The sequence below is a fragment of the Oncorhynchus gorbuscha genome, linkage group LG18, assembly GCF_021184085.1.
Source record: "Oncorhynchus gorbuscha isolate QuinsamMale2020 ecotype Even-year linkage group LG18, OgorEven_v1.0, whole genome shotgun sequence".
NCBI classification, from domain to species: domain Eukaryota; kingdom Metazoa; phylum Chordata; class Actinopteri; order Salmoniformes; family Salmonidae; genus Oncorhynchus; species Oncorhynchus gorbuscha.
Genome location: NC_060190.1, coordinates 74,045,935 through 74,052,404, shown reverse-complemented (window position 1 = coordinate 74,052,404; position 6,470 = coordinate 74,045,935). Strand labels below are relative to the sequence as shown.

The 6,470-nt window shown below is 43.8% G+C and overlaps 1 protein-coding gene across 1 annotated transcript in view; it reads left to right on the top strand.

Moving 5' to 3' along the window:
• The first annotated feature begins 266 nt into the window (after positions 1-266).
• Positions 267-6,470, top strand: part of LOC124004207 (mitogen-activated protein kinase kinase kinase 12-like) — a 65,466-nt gene continuing 59,262 nt past the window's right edge. Inside the window, exon 1 of the mRNA XM_046312971.1 lies at positions 267-700. The gene's annotated coding sequence lies outside the window, so the exon portion shown is untranslated. The remainder of the gene's footprint in view (positions 701-6,470) is intronic.

Below are 6,470 nucleotides of genomic sequence, written 5' to 3'. Positions count from 1 at the left end.
ATAAACCCTAGAATGTGTAGGTGTCCACACTTTTGACTGGTAATGTATGTTTTAGTCAAATACATCTGTTTGGACTTATTATGGTCAATGTGCAGTCTACAACGTATTTGTAAAAATGTTCTGGCCGCCTGACAATCCACTCAAGAAATAATCGGCCCGAGGCAGAATCTAGATAATGATCCCTGGTGTAGACTATAAGCCAAATCCCGCCCCCTGCTCCGTCACTGCCTGCCTGACACACGCCCCTCTCCTCGCTTTCTCCTCCGCATAGGTGAGAGAGGCACTCCGCAATATAAAATCTGCAGGGGCTTGGAGAGAAGGGACCTCTCCAAATCACATATTTTCACCTCACAGCAAGTGGGAAGAAAGGGAAATCAAATACATGTGATCAAATCACCGGCCGGACCGGGATAGAGATTTAAGGTTATAAAGATCGGGTTGAAATGAACGAAGGATGGACTCTCCATTGCTTCCATCGCTCGTGCACATTCTAGCACAGCGAGTGCGTACAGCAAAGAAAATTGGATGCTGACTGAGTCGCGCGCGGTGACACTGATTATATCAACAAAACGAGGAAAGCAGAATAATTGCGCTGTTTTAGAATGCTGCATCGGGAACAAATTAAATAAATAGCAGCCTATGTGAAAGATATAATCAACAACAATGGAGTTTGAGACTTGAGGTTGCTGCATTTGCTAAGGTACGTTATAAAAAAACAAATGTATTCAATTATATTTGGAAATCTGCCAGGCTAATGTCGTTTGAGCCTAGATCGTGTAAATCACATTTCCAATATTCCATGTAAATAAATCAGTTGTAGTCTATGTACTATAGACTAATATTATACGCTAAAGCGAGGCATAGTCTATGATATGGTGATGCGCTTGGCGCACGGGTCCCGTAGAAGCTGTGAAGCGAATCGGTGCCATTGAGGAGCCTGTGTTTTGGGTCGCTTCAATGCACCGCAGCGCCTGGCCTATCCACTGCATGGGGGGCTTATTCTGCAGGACCGACTAGCAGCTGCTGCCACTCTTAAGGAGGGGGGCAGGATCATTAAGTTGAAAATCATTGACACAACAAGATATTCAGTGATTACTCTAACATTAGACAGATGACAGATGCGTGGCAATGGGCAGGTTTCTCCTTTCACTTCTTATCTGAATTTGAAGCACATTATTTCTGTAAAATGTCAGTGAATATATGACTGTTGGCTGACTAGACTGTTGTGATACCCAAGAGAATGTGTCTTTTCAGTTGCCAACAGAACAAACGAAAGCAGGAATATGGTTCTTGTACATAATTAATAAGGTGGAAATATTTCGTTTTTTATGGTCTTGACTTTGATGTTTTAGATTTTGCACACAGGGTAGATGTACCATTAATTATTAGTTTGATGTAATAAAAAGATATTTAAAAAAAAAAAAAAAACATGGGGTATACCAACTGAGGAAGGAAGCAATCATGACTCATCCCATGGACTGATGATTGAGAGTGTGGACGTGGCCAGAGTCTGGCTTTGTGACACTTACCGGACGTAAAACTGAACTTGTGTGTGTGTGTGTGTGTGACTTTTGATTTGAAATCAGCCCAGTAAACTGATCATCTGAAGGGAAGACAACCACCATCCGCTGTACCCGCCACCAGGTACTACAGGTTTTGAGGCTGAATTAGGGCCGGGAGTATGTGCATTTCGTTCCCCCTTAATGGCGCTATCCATGGTTCTGAAGTGAACCTAGGTTTTTTTTTCTTTTTCTGCCAACAAGACTCTAGGCACTAGCAATGAAACAACCCGTGTTTATGCAAAGGAGTCACCCAGGCCTAAATACACGTTGTATTATTTCAGTGTTCCAGGCACTGACCGTCAAATTGTAATGCTCTCGCTGAGGATTTCTCTTGAACAGGGGTAAAGTAAAATGTCAGCAAAATTAAATTCCATTCACAAGTTTCGTCAGAAACATATATTTCATATATATATAATATATAAAATATATATATATATAACTCCATGCAAATGATTACCACAATGGGACTATTATTATTATTGTAATGAGATGTGTGTTATAGGCCATGTCTACAGTCCATGATTTACCCACTTGCACTGATGTTAATGTGGTGTTATTGAATGTTTTCTGATTTCTATAGAAACTTAGATGTGTACCTGTTATGCCTCCTTTAGCCATGTAGAAAAGGTTACACTGCCATAAGGTGAATGCACCAATTTGTAAGTCGCTCTGGATAAGAGCGTCTGCTAAATGACTTAAATGTAAATGTAAACTAGCTATTATAACTCACTGGCCTTGATATTCAGGTACAGTCGGATAATTATTTTGTTGAACACAGCTCTCTAGCAAGGAGATGTCGTTACACCAATGTGTCACTGCAGTTTTTGTTATGTCATTGTATCATTGGCAATAATACAAATTAAAAATTAAAAACAGCAGTCGTCTGTGAGACGACAATGTATTCCTCTTCTCCTGGATCTGTTGTGGGGGATGTCTGTCCTTGGGGACATAGACAGGCTTTCTAGAGCAGCCACTCGACTCTATCTTCTCTCTTCTCGTTACTAACAGCAACACAAGTTTGGGTGCCGATTAGCATAGTAGTCATCTAGAAAGTGATTTCTTTGAGATGTAGTAGGAGGATGTGAGAGGAAACAAAAGGGAAGGGAAAGGGGGGATACCTAGTCAGTTGTACAACATAAAGGAAAGGGGGAGACCTAGTCAGTTGTACAACAGAAAGGAAAGGGGGAGACCTAGTCAGTTGTACAACAGAAAGGAAAGGGGGAGACCTAGTCAGTTGTACAACATAAAGGAAAGGGGGAGACCTAGTCAGTTGTACAACAGAAAGGAAAGGGGGAGACCTAGTCAGTTGTACAACAGAAAGGAAAGGGGGAGACCTAGTCAGTTATACAACAGAAAGGAAAGGGGGAGACGTAGTCAGTTGTACAACATAAAGGAAAGGGGAGACCTAGTCAGTTTTACAACAGAAAGGAAAGGGGGAGACCTAGTCAGTTATACAACAGAAAGGAAAGGGGGAGACCTAGTCAGTTGTACAACAGAAAGGAAAGGGGGAGACCTAGTCAGTTATACAACAGAAAGCAAAGGGGGATACCTAGTCAGTTATACAACAGAAAGGAAAGGGGGAGACCTAGTCAGTTATACAACAGAAAGGAAAGGGGGAGACCTAGTCAGTTGTACAACAGAAAGGAAAGGGGGAGACCTAGTCAGTTGTACAACAGAAAGGGGGAGACCTAGTCAGTTGTACAACAGAAAGGAAAGGGGGATACCTAGTCAGTTGTACAACAGAAAGGGGGGAGACCTAGTCAGTTGTACAACAGAAAGGAAAGGGGGAGACCTAGTCAGTTGTACAACAGAAAAGGGGGGAGACCTAGTCAGTTGTACAACAGAAAGGAAAGGGGGATACCTAGTCAGTTGTACAACAGAAAGGGGGATACATAGTCAGTTGTACAACAGAAAGGAAAGGGGGAAACCTAGTCAGTTGTACAACAGAAAAGGGGGGAGACCTAGTCAGTTGTACAACAGAAAGGAAAGGGGGATACCTAGTCAGTTGTACAACAGAAAGGGGGATACCTAGTCAGTTGTACAACAGAAAGGAAAGGGGGAAACCTAGTCAGTTGTACAACAGAAAGGGGGGGTACCTAGTCAGTTGTACAACAGAAAGGGGGAGATCTAGTCAGTTGTACAACAGAAAGGGGGATACCTAGTCAGTTGTACAACAGAAAGGGGGAGACCTAGTCAGTTGTACAACAGAGAGGAAAGGGGGAGACCTAGTCAGTTATACAACAGAAAGGGGGGAGACCTAGTCAGTTGTACAACAGAAAGGAAAGGGGGAGACCTAGTCAGTTATACAACAGAAAGGAAAGGGGGATACCTAGTCAGTTGTACAACAGAAAGGGGGAGACCTAGTCAGTTATACAACAGAAAGGGGGAGACCTAGTCAGTTATACAACAGAAAGGGGGAGACCTAGTCAGTTGTACAACAGAAAGGAAAGGGGGATACCTAGTCAGTTGTACAACAGAAAGGGGGGATACCTAGTCAGTTGTACAACAGAAAGGAAAGGGGGAGACCTAGTCAGTTGTACAACAGAAAGGGGGATACCTAGTCAGTTGTACAACAGAAAGGAAAGGGGGGAGACCTAGTCAGTTGTACAACAGAAAGGGGGATACCTAGTCAGTTGTACAACAGAAAGGGGGAGACCTAGTCAGTTATACAACAGAAAGGGGGATACCTAGTCAGTTGTACAACAGAAAGGAAAGGGGGAAACCTAGTCAGTTGTACAACAGAAAGGAAAGGGGGATACCTAGTCAGTTGTACAACAGAAAGGAAAGGGGGGATACCTAGTCAGTTGTACAACAGAAAGGGGGATACCTAGTCAGTTGTACAACAGAAAGGGGGATACCTAGTCAGTTGTACAACAGAAAGGAAAGGGGGGATACCTAGTCAGTTGTACAACAGAAAGGGGGATACCTAGTCAGTTGTACAACAGAAAGGAAAGGGGGGAGACCTAGTCAGTTGTACAACAGAAAGGAAAGGGGGATACCTAGTTAGTTGTACAACAGAAAGGGGGATACCTAGTCAGTTGTACAACAGAAAGGAAAGGGGGAAACCTAGTCAGTTGTACAACAGAAAGGAAAGGGGGATACCTAGTCAGTTGTACAACATAAAGGAAAGGGGGAGACCTAGTCAGTTGTACAACAGAAAGGAAAGGGGGAGACCTAGTCAGTTGTACAACAGAAAGGAAAGGGGGAGACCTAGTCAGTTATACAACAGAAAGGAAAGGGGGAGACCTAGTCAGTTGTACAACAGAAAGGAAAGGGGGAGACCTAGTCAGTTGTACAACAGAAAGGGGGAGACCTAGTCAGTTGTACAACAGAAAGGAAAGGGGGATACCTAGTCAGTTGTACAACAGAAAGGGGGGAGACCTAGTCAGTTGTACAACAGAAAGGAAAGGGGGAGACCTAGTCAGTTGTACAACAGAAAAGGGGGGAGACCTAGTCAGTTGTACAACAGAAAGGAAAGGGGGATACCTAGTCAGTTGTACAACAGAAAGGGGGATACATAGTCAGTTGTATAACAGAAAGGAAAGGGGGAAACCTAGTCAGTTGTACAACAGAAAGGGGGAGACCTAGTCAGTTGTACAACAGAAAGGAAAGGGGAGACCTAGTCAGTTGTACAACAGAAAAGGGGAGACCTAGTCAGTTGTACAACAGAAAGGAAAGGGGATACCTAGTCAGTTGTACAACAGAAAGGGGGATACATAGTCAGTTGTATAACAGAAAGGAAAGGGGGAAACCTAGTCAGTTGTACAACAGAAAAGGGGGGAGACCTAGTCAGTTGTACAACAGAAAGGAAAGGGGGATACCTAGTCAGTTGTACAACAGAAAGGGGGATACCTAGTCAGTTGTACAACAGAAAGGAAAGGGGGAAACCTAGTCAGTTGTACAACAGAAAGGGGGGGTACCTAGTCAGTTGTACAACAGAAAGGGGAGATCTAGTCAGTTGTACAACAGAAAGGGGGATACCTAGTCAGTTGTACAACAGAAAGGGGAGACCTAGTCAGTTGTACAACAGAGAGGAAAGGGGAGACCTAGTCAGTTATACAACAGAAAGGGGGGAGACCTAGTCAGTTGTACAACAGAAAGGAAAGGGGGAGACCTAGTCAGTTATACAACAGAAAGGAAAGGGGGATACCTAGTCAGTTGTACAACAGAAAGGGGGAGACCTAGTCAGTTATACAACAGAAAGGGGGAGACCTAGTCAGTTATACAACAGAAAGGGGGAGACCTAGTCAGTTATACAACAGAAAGGGGGAGACCTAGTCAGTTGTACAACAGAAAGGAAAGGGGGATACCTAGTCAGTTGTACAACAGAAAGGGGGGAGACCTAGTCAGTTGTACAACAGAAAGGAAAGGGGGAGACCTAGTCAGTTGTACAACAGAAAGGAAAGGGGGATACCTAGTCAGTTGTACAACAGAAAGGAAAGGGGGAGACCTAGTCAGTTGTACAACAGAAAGGGGGATACCTAGTCAGTTGTACAACAGAAAGGAAAGGGGGAGACCTAGTCAGTTGTACAACAGAAAGGAAAGGGGGAGACCTAGTCAGTTGTACAACAGAAAGGAAAGGGGGGAGACCTAGTCAGTTGTACAACAGAAAGGAAAGGGGGATACCTAGTTAGTTGTACAACAGAAAGGGGGATACCTTGTCAGTTGTACAACAGAAAGGAAAGGGGGAAACCTAGTCAGTTGTACAACAGAAAGGAAAGGGGGATACCTAGTCAGTTGTACAACAGAAAGGAAAGGGGGGATACCTAGTCAGTTGTACAACAGAAAGGGGGATACCTAGTCAGTTGTACAACAGAAAGGGGGATACCTAGTCAGTTGTACAACAGAAAGGAAAGGGGGAGACCTAGTCAGTTGTACAACAGAAAGGGAGAGACCTAGTCAGTTGTA